The 10,278-nt window shown below is 47.0% G+C and overlaps 18 non-coding genes across 18 annotated transcripts; all 18 read right to left on the reverse strand.

Moving 5' to 3' along the window:
• Positions 1–487: 487 nt before the first annotated feature.
• TRNAA-CGC (transfer RNA alanine (anticodon CGC)) lies at positions 488–559 on the reverse strand. Its single transcript has one exon. It is a non-coding gene; the product is annotated as a tRNA-Ala (tRNA).
• Positions 560–689: 130 nt separating this feature from the next.
• On the reverse strand, positions 690–762 carry TRNAA-UGC (transfer RNA alanine (anticodon UGC)). The gene has a single exon. It is a non-coding gene; the product is annotated as a tRNA-Ala (tRNA).
• Positions 763–2,030: 1,268 nt separating this feature from the next.
• TRNAA-CGC (transfer RNA alanine (anticodon CGC)) lies at positions 2,031–2,102 on the reverse strand. The gene has a single exon. It is a non-coding gene; the product is annotated as a tRNA-Ala (tRNA).
• Positions 2,103–2,232: 130 nt separating this feature from the next.
• On the reverse strand, positions 2,233–2,304 carry TRNAA-UGC (transfer RNA alanine (anticodon UGC)). Its single transcript has one exon. It is a non-coding gene; the product is annotated as a tRNA-Ala (tRNA).
• Positions 2,305–2,863: 559 nt separating this feature from the next.
• Positions 2,864–2,935, reverse strand: TRNAA-CGC (transfer RNA alanine (anticodon CGC)). Its single transcript has one exon. It is a non-coding gene; the product is annotated as a tRNA-Ala (tRNA).
• Positions 2,936–3,065: 130 nt separating this feature from the next.
• On the reverse strand, positions 3,066–3,137 carry TRNAA-UGC (transfer RNA alanine (anticodon UGC)). Its single transcript has one exon. It is a non-coding gene; the product is annotated as a tRNA-Ala (tRNA).
• A 558-nt stretch (positions 3,138–3,695) lies between these two features.
• On the reverse strand, positions 3,696–3,767 carry TRNAA-CGC (transfer RNA alanine (anticodon CGC)). The gene has a single exon. It is a non-coding gene; the product is annotated as a tRNA-Ala (tRNA).
• A 1,327-nt stretch (positions 3,768–5,094) lies between these two features.
• TRNAA-CGC (transfer RNA alanine (anticodon CGC)) lies at positions 5,095–5,166 on the reverse strand. Its single transcript has one exon. It is a non-coding gene; the product is annotated as a tRNA-Ala (tRNA).
• Positions 5,167–5,910: 744 nt separating this feature from the next.
• Positions 5,911–5,982, reverse strand: TRNAA-CGC (transfer RNA alanine (anticodon CGC)). Its single transcript has one exon. It is a non-coding gene; the product is annotated as a tRNA-Ala (tRNA).
• Positions 5,983–6,112: 130 nt separating this feature from the next.
• On the reverse strand, positions 6,113–6,184 carry TRNAA-UGC (transfer RNA alanine (anticodon UGC)). Its single transcript has one exon. It is a non-coding gene; the product is annotated as a tRNA-Ala (tRNA).
• A 557-nt stretch (positions 6,185–6,741) lies between these two features.
• Positions 6,742–6,813, reverse strand: TRNAA-CGC (transfer RNA alanine (anticodon CGC)). The gene has a single exon. It is a non-coding gene; the product is annotated as a tRNA-Ala (tRNA).
• A 130-nt stretch (positions 6,814–6,943) lies between these two features.
• TRNAA-UGC (transfer RNA alanine (anticodon UGC)) lies at positions 6,944–7,015 on the reverse strand. The gene has a single exon. It is a non-coding gene; the product is annotated as a tRNA-Ala (tRNA).
• Positions 7,016–7,572: 557 nt separating this feature from the next.
• TRNAA-CGC (transfer RNA alanine (anticodon CGC)) lies at positions 7,573–7,644 on the reverse strand. The gene has a single exon. It is a non-coding gene; the product is annotated as a tRNA-Ala (tRNA).
• Positions 7,645–7,774: 130 nt separating this feature from the next.
• On the reverse strand, positions 7,775–7,846 carry TRNAA-UGC (transfer RNA alanine (anticodon UGC)). Its single transcript has one exon. It is a non-coding gene; the product is annotated as a tRNA-Ala (tRNA).
• A 1,126-nt stretch (positions 7,847–8,972) lies between these two features.
• On the reverse strand, positions 8,973–9,044 carry TRNAA-CGC (transfer RNA alanine (anticodon CGC)). The gene has a single exon. It is a non-coding gene; the product is annotated as a tRNA-Ala (tRNA).
• A 130-nt stretch (positions 9,045–9,174) lies between these two features.
• Positions 9,175–9,247, reverse strand: TRNAA-UGC (transfer RNA alanine (anticodon UGC)). Its single transcript has one exon. It is a non-coding gene; the product is annotated as a tRNA-Ala (tRNA).
• Positions 9,248–9,805: 558 nt separating this feature from the next.
• On the reverse strand, positions 9,806–9,877 carry TRNAA-CGC (transfer RNA alanine (anticodon CGC)). The gene has a single exon. It is a non-coding gene; the product is annotated as a tRNA-Ala (tRNA).
• Positions 9,878–10,006: 129 nt separating this feature from the next.
• Positions 10,007–10,077, reverse strand: TRNAA-UGC (transfer RNA alanine (anticodon UGC)). Its single transcript has one exon. It is a non-coding gene; the product is annotated as a tRNA-Ala (tRNA).
• Between the last annotated feature and the right edge of the window lie 201 nt (positions 10,078–10,278).

A 10,278-nucleotide genomic window follows, 5' to 3' on the forward strand; every position in this document is an offset into this window, starting at 1 on the left:
AAACAGCCTTTCCAAAAAAATGTCACTTCTTTTCCTTCTGTTTTAAAAAATTACTGGTCCACCCAATTTCTGCCTAAAAAGGTAGTCTACTTAGCCTTTTTCCGTCCTGTCACACGTTTCAAGTGGCTGCAACTGCAACTCAGTTTAATGACAACCCAGTGTCCCATAATCGGCCCCTGGTGTAAAGATATGGTTTCCCGGGTAAAATAGCAAGTCAGCAAATATGTTGTGGCTTAACTGTAGCTGTGAAGTTTGGTGCATTACTTGGCACCAAAGCCTTCTCTACCCCGGGTAATGGCAAAGAAAGCTACTTAAGGTAGTGACGCTTCTTAAATGCTCCCTTACGTTTGGACTTTTTGGGTGTATATTGTACTAATCAGCAAACTGGCATAAGGGTCTGTGCAAGGAGGTCACGTAAGCCAGCTTCAAAGTGTGCCACGTGACTTGAGTTTCGTCCAGTTGGTAGGATCCGTATGAACAAAAACCATGGAGATGCTGGGGATTGAACCCAGGACCTCACACATGCGAAGCGTGCGCTCTACCACTGAGCTACATCCCCTACGTGGTGTGCTTTCTCCCAATTCCCTGCTGGAACGGACAGACTTTATTTAACTATCGCGGAAAGAGCTACGCGGGAAGAGATTGAGAGACACAGCTTTGCAGTAATTCCATATGCATAAAAGACAAAGTGGAGATGCCGGGGATTGAACCCGGGGCCTCACACATGCAAAGCGTGCGCTCTACCCACTGAGCTACAACCCCCTTCGCAAGCTTCTCCAAAGAAGGTTCCGATCGGCCCGATAGCAGTTTACAGGCTAATTCGGCATCTACCTTGTTTGCCAAAACAGACTTTCCAAAAAATGACACTTCTTTTCCTTCTGTTTAAAAATACTGGTCCACCCTTTTTCTGCCTAAAAAGGTAGTCTACTTAGCCTTTTCCGTCCTGTCCAACACGTTTTCAAGTGCTGCACTGCAACTCAGTTTAAGTGACAACCCAGTGTCCAAAATCGGCCCCTGGTGTAAAGATATGGTTTCCCGGGTAAAATAAAGCAAGTCAAGCAAATATGGTGTGGCTTAACTGTAGCTGTGAAGTTTGGCGCATTACTTGCACCAAAACCTTCTTCTACCCCGGGTAATGGCAAAGAAAGCTACTTAAGGTAGTGACGCTTCTTAAATGCTCCCTTACGTTTGGACTTTTTGGGTGTATATTGTACTAATCAGCAAACTGGCATAAGGGTCTGTGCAAGGAGGTCACGTAAGCCAGCTTCAAAGTGTGCCACGTGACTTGAGTTTCGCCAGTTGGTAGGATCCTATGAACAAAAACCATGGAGATGCTGGGGATTGAACCCAGGACCTCACACATAAGCGTGCGCTCTACCACTGAGCTAAAACCCCCTTCGCTGAAGATTCTCCGCTGGGGATTCCCCATCGGCCTCACACATGCAAAGCGTGCGCTCTACCACTGAGCTACATCCCCCTTCGCAAGCTTCTTCAAATGGTTCCGATCGGCCGATAGCAGTTACAGGCTAATTCGGCATCTACCTTGTTGCCAACAGCCTTTCCAAAAAAATGTCACTTCGTTTCCTTCTGTTTAAAAATACTGGTCCACCCATTTCTGCCTAAAAAGGTAGTCTACTTAGCCTTTTCCGTCCTGTCACACGTTTCAAGTGCTGCACTGCAACTCAGTTTAATGACAACCCAGTGTCCAAAATCGGCCCCTGGTGTAAAGATATGGTTTCCCGGGTAAAATAAAGCAAGTCAGCAAATATGGTGTGGCTTAACTGTAGCTGTGAAGTTTGGCGCATTACTTGGCACCAAAGCCTTCTCTACCCGGGTAATGGCAAAGAAAGCTACTTAAGGTAGTGACGCTTCTTAAATGCTCCCTTACGTTTGGACTTTTTGGGTGTATATTGTACTAATCAGCAAACTGGCATAAGGGTCTGTGCAAGGAGGTCACGTAAGCCAGCTTCAAAGTGTGCCACGTGACTTGAGTTTCGTCCAGTTGGTAGGATCCGTATGAACAAAAACCATGGAGATGCTGGGGATTGAACCCAGGACCTCACACATGCGAAGCGTGCGCTCTACCACTGAGCTACATCCCCTACGTGGTGTGCTTTCTCCCAATTCCCTGCTGGAACGGACAGACTTTATTTAACTATCGCGGAAAGAGCTACGCGGGAAGAGATTGAGAGACACAGCTTTGCAGTAATTCCATGTGCATAAAAGACAAAGTGGAGATGCCGGGGATTGAACCCGGGGCCTCACACATGCAAAGCGTGCGCTCTACCACTGAGCTACATCCCCCTTCGCAAGCTTCTTCAAATTAGGTTCCGATCGGCCGATAGCAGTTTTACAGGCTAATTCGGCATCTACCTTGTTGCCAAACAGCCTTTCCAAAAAAATGTCACTTCTTTTCCTTCTGTTTAAAAATACTGGTCCACCCATTTCTGCCTAAAAAGGTAGTCTACTTAGCCTTTTCCGTCCTGTCACACGTTTCAAGTGCTGCACTGCAACTCAGTTTAATGACAACCCAGTGTCCAAAATCGGCCCCTGGTGTAAAGATATGGTTTCCCGGGTAAAATAAAGCAAGTCAGCAAATATGGTGTGGCTTAACTGTAGCTGTGAAGTTTGGCGCATTACTTGGCACCAAAGCCTTCTCTACCCCGGGTAATGGCAAAGAAAGCTACTTAAGGTAGTGACGCTTCTTAAATGCTCCCTTACGTTTGGACTTTTTGGGTGTATATTGTACTAATCAGCAAACTGGCATAAGGGTCTGTGCAAGGAGGTCACGTAAGCCAGCTTCAAAGTGTGCCACGTGACTTGAGTTTCGTCCAGTTGGTAGGATCCGTATGAACAAAAACCATGGAGATGCTGGGGATTGAACCCAGGACCTCACACATGCGAAGCGTGCGCTCTACCACTGAGCTACATCCCCTACGTGGTGTGCTTTCTCCCAATTCCCTGCTGGAACGGACAGACTTTATTTAACTATCGCGGAAAGAGCTACGCGGGAAGAGATTGAGAGACACAGCTTTGCAGTAATTCCATGTGCATAAAAGACAAAGTGGAGATGCCGGGGATTGAACCCGGGGCCTCACACATGCAAAGCGTGCGCTCTACCACTGAGCTACATCCCCCTTCGCAAGCTTCTTCAAATTAGGTTCCGATCGGCCGATAGCAGTTTACAGGCTAATTCGGCATCTACCTTGTTGCCAAACAGCCTTTCCAAAAAAATGTCACTTCTTTTCCTTCTGTTTAAAAATACTGGTCCACCCATTTCTGCCTAAAAAGGTAGTCTACTTAGCCTTTTCCGTCCTGTCACACGTTTCAAGTGCTGCACTGCAACTCAGTTTAATGACAACCCAGTGTCCAAAATCGGCCCCTGGTGTAAAGATATGGTTTCCCGGGTAAAATAAAGCAAGTCAGCAAATATGGTGTGGCTTAACTGTAGCTGTGAAGTTTGGCGCATTACTTGGCACCAAAGCCTTCTCTACCCCGGGTAATGGCAAAGAAAGCTACTTAAGGTAGTGACGCTTCTTAAATGCTCCCTTACGTTTGGACTTTTTGGGTGTATATTGTACTAATCAGCAAACTGGCATAAGGGTCTGTGCAAGGAGGTCACGTAAGCCAGCTTCAAAGTGTGCCACGTGACTTGAGTTTCGTCCAGTTGGTAGGATCCGTATGAACAAAAACCATGGAGATGCTGGGGATTGAACCCAGGACCTCACACATGCGAAGCGTGCGCTCTACCACTGAGCTACATCCCCTACGTGGTGTGCTTTCTCCCAATTCCCTGCTGGAACGGACAGACTTTATTTAACTATCGCGGAAAGAGCTACGCGGGAAGAGATTGAGAGACACAGCTTTGCAGTAATTCCATGTGCATAAAAGACAAAGTGGAGATGCCGGGGATTGAACCGGGGCCTCACACATGCAAAGCGTGCGCTCTACCACTGAGCTACATCCCCCTTCGCAAGCTTCTTCAAATTAGGTTCCGATCGGCCGATAGCAGTTTACAGGCTAATTCGGCATCTACCTTGTTGCCAAACAGCCTTTCCAAAAAAATGTCACTTCTTTTCCTTCTGTTTAAAAATACTGGTCCACCCATTTCTGCCTAAAAAGGTAGTCTACTTAGCCTTTTCCGTCCTGTCACACGTTTCAAGTGCTGCACTGCAACTCAGTTTAATGACAACCCAGTGTCCAAAATCGGCCCCTGGTGTAAAGATATGGTTTCCCGGGTAAAATAAAGCAAGTCAGCAAATATGGTGTGGCTTAACTGTAGCTGTGAAGTTTGGCGCATTACTTGGCACCAAAGCCTTCTCTACCCCGGGTAATGGCAAAGAAAGCTACTTAAGGTAGTGACGCTTCTTAAATGCTCCCTTACGTTTGGACTTTTTGGGTGTATATTGTACTAATCAGCAAACTGGCATAAGGGTCTGTGCAAGGAGGTCACGTAAGCCAGCTTCAAAGTGTGCCACGGATTGAACCCGGGGCCTCACACATGCAAAGCGTGCGCTCTACCACTGAGCTACATCCCCCTTCGCAGAGTCTTCAAAGAGGTTCCGATCGGCCGGATAGCAGTTTACAGGCTAATTCGGCATCTACCTTGTTGCCAAACAGCCTTTCCAAAAAATGTCACTTCTTTTCCTTCTGTTTAAAAATACTGGTCCACCCATTTCTGCCTAAAAAGGTAGTCTACTTAGCCTTTTCCGTCCTGTCACACGTTTCAAGTGCTGCACTGCAACTCAGTTTAATGACAACCCAGTGTCCAAAATCGGCCCCTGGTGTAAAGATATGGTTTCCCGGGTAAAATAAAGCAAGTCAGCAAATATGGTGTGGCTTAACTGTAGCTGTGAAGTTTGGCGCATTACTTGGCACCAAAGCCTTCTCTACCCCGGGTAATGGCAAAGAAAGCTACTTAAGGTAGTGACGCTTCTTAAATGCTCCCTTACGTTTGGACTTTTTGGGTGTATATTGTACTAATCAGCAAACTGGCATAAGGGTCTGTGCAAGGAGGTCACGTAAGCCAGCTTCAAAGTGTGCCACGTGACTTGAGTTTCGTCCAGTTGGTAGGATCCGTATGAACAAAAAACATGGAGATGCTGGGGATTGAACCCAGGACCTCACACATGCGAAGCGTGCGCTCTACCACTGAGCTACATCCCCTACGTGGTGTGCTTTCTCCCAATTCCCTGCTGGAACGGACAGACTTTATTTAACTATCGCGGAAAGAGCTACGCTGGAAGAGATTGAGAGACACAGCTTTGCAGTAATTCCATGTGCATAAAAGACCAAGTGGAGATGCCGGGGATTGAACCCGGGGCTTCACACATGCAAAGCGTGCGCTCTACAATTCGCAAGCTTCTCCAAAGAAGGTTCCAATCGGCCGATAGCAGTTTACAGGCTAATTCGGCATCTACCTTGTTGCCAAACAGCCTTTCCAAAAAAATGTCACTTCTTTTCCTTCTGTTTAAAAATACTGGTCCACCCATTTCTGCCTAAAAAGGTAGTCTACTTAGCCTTTTCCGTCCTGTCACACGTTTCAAGTGCTGCACTGCAACTCAGTTTAATGACAACCCAGTGTCCAAAATCGGCCCCTGGTGTAAAGATATGGTTTCCCGGGTAAAATAAAGCAAGTCAGCAAATATGGTGTGGCTTAACTGTAGCTGTGAAGTTTGGCGCATTACTTGGCACCAAAGCCTTCTCTACCCCGGGTAATGGCAAAGAAAGCTACTTAAGGTAGTGACGCTTCTTAAATGCTCCCTTACGTTTGGACTTTTTGGGTGTATATTGTACTAATCAGCAAACTGGCATAAGGGTCTGTGCAAGGAGGTCACGTAAGCCAGCTTCAAAGTGTGCCACGTGACTTGAGTTTCGTCCAGTTGGTAGGATCCGTATGAACAAAAACCATGGAGATGCTGGGGATTGAACCCAGGACCTCACACATGCGAAGCGTGCGCTCTACCACTGAGCTACATCCCCTACATGGTGTGCTTTCTCCCAATTCCCTGCTGGAACGGACAGACTTTATTTAACTATCGCGGAAAGAGCTACGCGGGAAGAGATTGAGAGACACAGCTTTGCAGTAATTCCATGTGCATAAAAGACAAAGTGGAGATGCCGGGGATTGAACCCGGGGCCTCACACATGCAAAGCATGCGCTCTACCACTGAGCTACATCCCCCTTCACAAGCTTCTTCAAAATAGGTTCCGATCGGCCGATAGCAGTTTACAGGCTAATTCGGCATCTACCTTGTTGCCAAACAGCCTTTCCAAAAAAATGTCACTTCGTTTCCTTCTGTTTAAAAATACTGGTCCACCCATTTCTGCCTAAAAAGGTAGTCTACTTAGCCTTTTCCGTCCTGTCACACGTTTCAAGTGCTGCACTGCAACTCAGTTTAATGACAACCCAGTGTCCAAAATCGGCCCCTGGTGTAAAGATATGGTTTCCCGGGTAAAATAAAGCAAGTCAGCAAATATGGTGTGGCTTAACTGTAGCTGTGAAGTTTGGCGCATTACTTGGCACCAAAGCCTTCTCTACCCGGGTAATGGCAAAGAAAGCTACTTAAGGTAGTGACGCTTCTTAAATGCTCCCTTACGTTTGGACTTTTTGGGTGTATATTGTACTAATCAGCAAACTGGCATAAGGGTCTGTGCAAGGAGGTCACGTAAGCCAGCTTCAAAGTGTGCCACGTGACTTGAGTTTCGTCCAGTTGGTAGGATCCGTATGAACAAAAACCATGGAGATGCTGGGGATTGAACCCAGGACCTCACACATGCGAAGCGTGCGCTCTACCACTGAGCTACATCCCCTACGTGGTGTGCTTTCTCCCAATTCCCTGCTGGAACGGACAGACTTTATTTAACTATCGCGGAAAGAGCTACGCGGGAAGAGATTGAGAGACACAGCTTTGCAGTAATTCCATGTGCATAAAAGACAAAGTGGAGATGCCGGGGATTGAACCCGGGGCCTCACACATGCAAAGCGTGCGCTCTACCACTGAGCTACATCCCCCTTCGCAAGCTTCTTCAAATTAGGTTCCGATCGGCCGATAGCAGTTTACAGGCTAATTCGGCATCTACCTTGTTGCCAAACAGCCTTTCCAAAAAAATGTCACTTCTTTTCCTTCTGTTTAAAAATACTGGTCCACCCATTTCTGCCTAAAAAGGTAGTCTACTTAGCCTTTTCCGTCCTGTCACACGTTTCAAGTGCTGCACTGCAACTCAGTTTAATGACAACCCAGTGTCCAAAATCGGCCCCTGGTGTAAAGATATGGTTTCCGGGTAAAATAAAGCAAGTCAGCAAATATGGTGTGGCTTAACTGTAGCTGTGAAGTTTGGCGCATTACTTGGCACCAAAGCCTTCTCTACCCCGGGTAATGGCAAAGAAAGCTACTTAAGGTAGTGACGCTTCTTAAATGCTCCCTTACGTTTGGACTTTTTGGGTGTATATTGTACTAATCAGCAAACTGGCATAAGGGTCTGTGCAAGGAGGTCACGTAAGCCAGCTTCAAAGTGTGCCACGTGACTTGAGTTTCGTCCAGTTGGTAGGATCCGTATGAACAAAAACCATGGAGATGCTGGGGATTGAACCCAGGACCTCACACATGCGAAGCGTGCGCTCTACCACTGAGCTACATCCCCTACGTGGTGTGCTTTCTCCCAATTCCCTGCTGGAACGGACAGACTTTATTTAACTATCGCGGAAAGAGCTACGCGGGAAGAGATTGAGAGACACAGCTTTGCAGTAATTCCATGTGCATAAAAGACAAAGTGGAGATGCCGGGGATTGAACCCGGGGCCTCACACATGCAAAGCGTGCGCTCTACCACTGAGCTACATCCCCCTTCGCAAGCTTCTTCAAATTAGGTTCCGATCGGCCGATAGCAGTTTACAGGCTAATTCGGCATCTACCTTGTTGCCAAACAGCCTTTCCAAAAAAATGTCACTTCTTTTCCTTCTGTTTAAAAATACTGGTCCACCCATTTCTGCCTAAAAAGGTAGTCTACTTAGCCTTTTCCGTCCTGTCACACGTTTCAAGTGCTGCACTGCAACTCAGTTTAATGACAACCCAGTGTCCAAAATCGGCCCCTGGTGTAAAGATATGGTTTCCCGGGTAAAATAAAGCAAGTCAGCAAATATGGTGTGGCTTAACTGTAGCTGTGAAGTTTGGCGCATTACTTGGCACCAAAGCCTTCTCTACCCCGGGTAATGGCAAAGAAAGCTACTTAAGGTAGTGACGCTTCTTAAATGCTCCCTTACGTTTGGACTTTTGGGTGTATATTGTACTAATCAGCAAACTGGCATAAGGGTCTGTGCAAGGAGAGTCACGTAAAGCCAGCTTCAAAGTGTGCCACGGATTGAACCCGGGGCCTCACACAGCCAACAAGCGTGCGACTCTACCACTGAGCTACACCCCTTCGCAAGCTTCTTCAAAGAAGGTTCCGATCGGCCGATAGCAGTTTACAGGCTAATTCGGCATCTACCTTGTTGCCAAACAGCCTTTCCAAAAAAATGTCACTTCTTTCCTTCTGTTTAAAAATACTGGTCCACCCATTTCTGCCTAAAAAGGTAGTCTACTTAGCCTTTCCGTCCTGTCACACGTTTCAAGTGCTGCACTGCAACTCAGTTTAATGACAACCCAGTGTCCAAAATCGGCCCCTGGTGTAAAGATATGGTTTCCCGGGTAAAATAAAGCAAGTCAGCAAATATGTGTGGCTTAACTGTAGCTGTGAAGTTTGGCGCATTACTTGGCACCAAAGCCTTCTCTACCCGGGTAATGGCAAAGAAAGCTACTTAAGGTAGTGACGCTTCTTAAATGCTCCCTTACGTTTGGACTTTTTGGGTGTATATTGTACTAATCAGCAAACTGGCATAAGGGTCTGTGCAAGGAGGTCACGTAAGCCAGCTTCAAAGTGTGCCACGTGACTTGAGTTTCGTCCAGTTGGTAGGATCCGTATGAACAAAAACCATGGAGATGCTGGGGATTGAACCCAGGACCTCACACATGCGAAGCGTGCGCTCTACCACTGAGCTACATCCCCTACGTGGTGTGCTTTCTCCCAATTCCCTGCTGGAACGGACAGACTTTATTTAACTATCGCGGAAAGAGCTACGCGGGAAGAGATTGAGAGACACAGCTTTGCAGTAATTCCATGTGCATAAAAGACAAAGTGGAGATGCCGGGGATTGAACCCGGGGCCTCACACATGCAAAGCGTGCGCTCTACCCACTGAGCTACATCCCCCTTCGCAAGCTTCTTCAAATTAGGTTCCGATCGGCCGATAGCAGTTTACAGGCTAATTCGGCATCTACCTTGTTGCCAAACAGCCTTTCCAAAAAAATGTCACTTCTTTTCCTTCTGTTTAAAAATACTGGTCCACCCATTTCTGCCTAAAAAGGTAGTCTACTTAGCCTTTTCCGTCCTGTCACACGTTTCAAGTGCTGCACTGCAACTCAGTTTAATGACAACCCAGTGTCCAAAATCGGCCCCTGGTGTAAAGATATGGTTTCCCGGGTAAAATAAAGCAAGTCAGCAAATATGGTGTGGCTTAACTGTAGCTGTGAAGTTTGGCGCATTACTTGGCACCAAAGCCTTCTCTACCCGGGGTAATGGCAAAGAAAGCTACTTAAGGTAGTGACGCTTCTTAAATGCTCCCTTACGTTTGGACTTTTTGGGTGTATATTGTACTAATCAGCAAACTGGCATAAGGGTCTGTGCAAGGAGGTCACGTAAGCCAGCTTCAAAGTGTGCCACGTGACTTGAGTTTCGTCCAGTTGGTAGGATCCGTATGAACAAAAACCATGGAGATGCTGGGGATTGAACCCAGGACCTCACACATGCGAAGCGTGCGCTCTACCACTGAGCTACATCCCCTACGTGGTGTGCTTTCTCCCAATTCCCTGCTGGAACGGACAGACTTTATTTAACTATCGCGGAAAGAGCTACGCGGGAAGAGATTGAGAGACACAGCTTGCAGTAATTCCATGTGCATAAAAGACAAAGTGGAGATGCCGGGGATTGAACCCGGGGCTCACACATGCAAAGCGTGCGCTCTACCACTGAGCTACATCCCCCTTCGCAAGCTCCTCAAATTAGGTTCCGATCGGCCGATAGCAGTTTACAGGCTAATTCGGCATCTACCTTGTTGCCAAACAGCCTTTCCAAAAAATGTCACTTCTTTTCCTTCTGTTTAAAAATACTGGTCCACCCATTTCTGCCTAAAAAGGTAGTCTACTTAGCCTTTTCCGTCCTGTCACACGTTTCAAGTGCTGCAC

Source organism: Dendropsophus ebraccatus, unplaced genomic scaffold (genome assembly GCF_027789765.1).
Source record: "Dendropsophus ebraccatus isolate aDenEbr1 unplaced genomic scaffold, aDenEbr1.pat pat_scaffold_799_ctg1, whole genome shotgun sequence".
In the NCBI taxonomy this organism is placed as follows: Eukaryota; Metazoa; Chordata; class Amphibia; order Anura; family Hylidae; genus Dendropsophus; species Dendropsophus ebraccatus.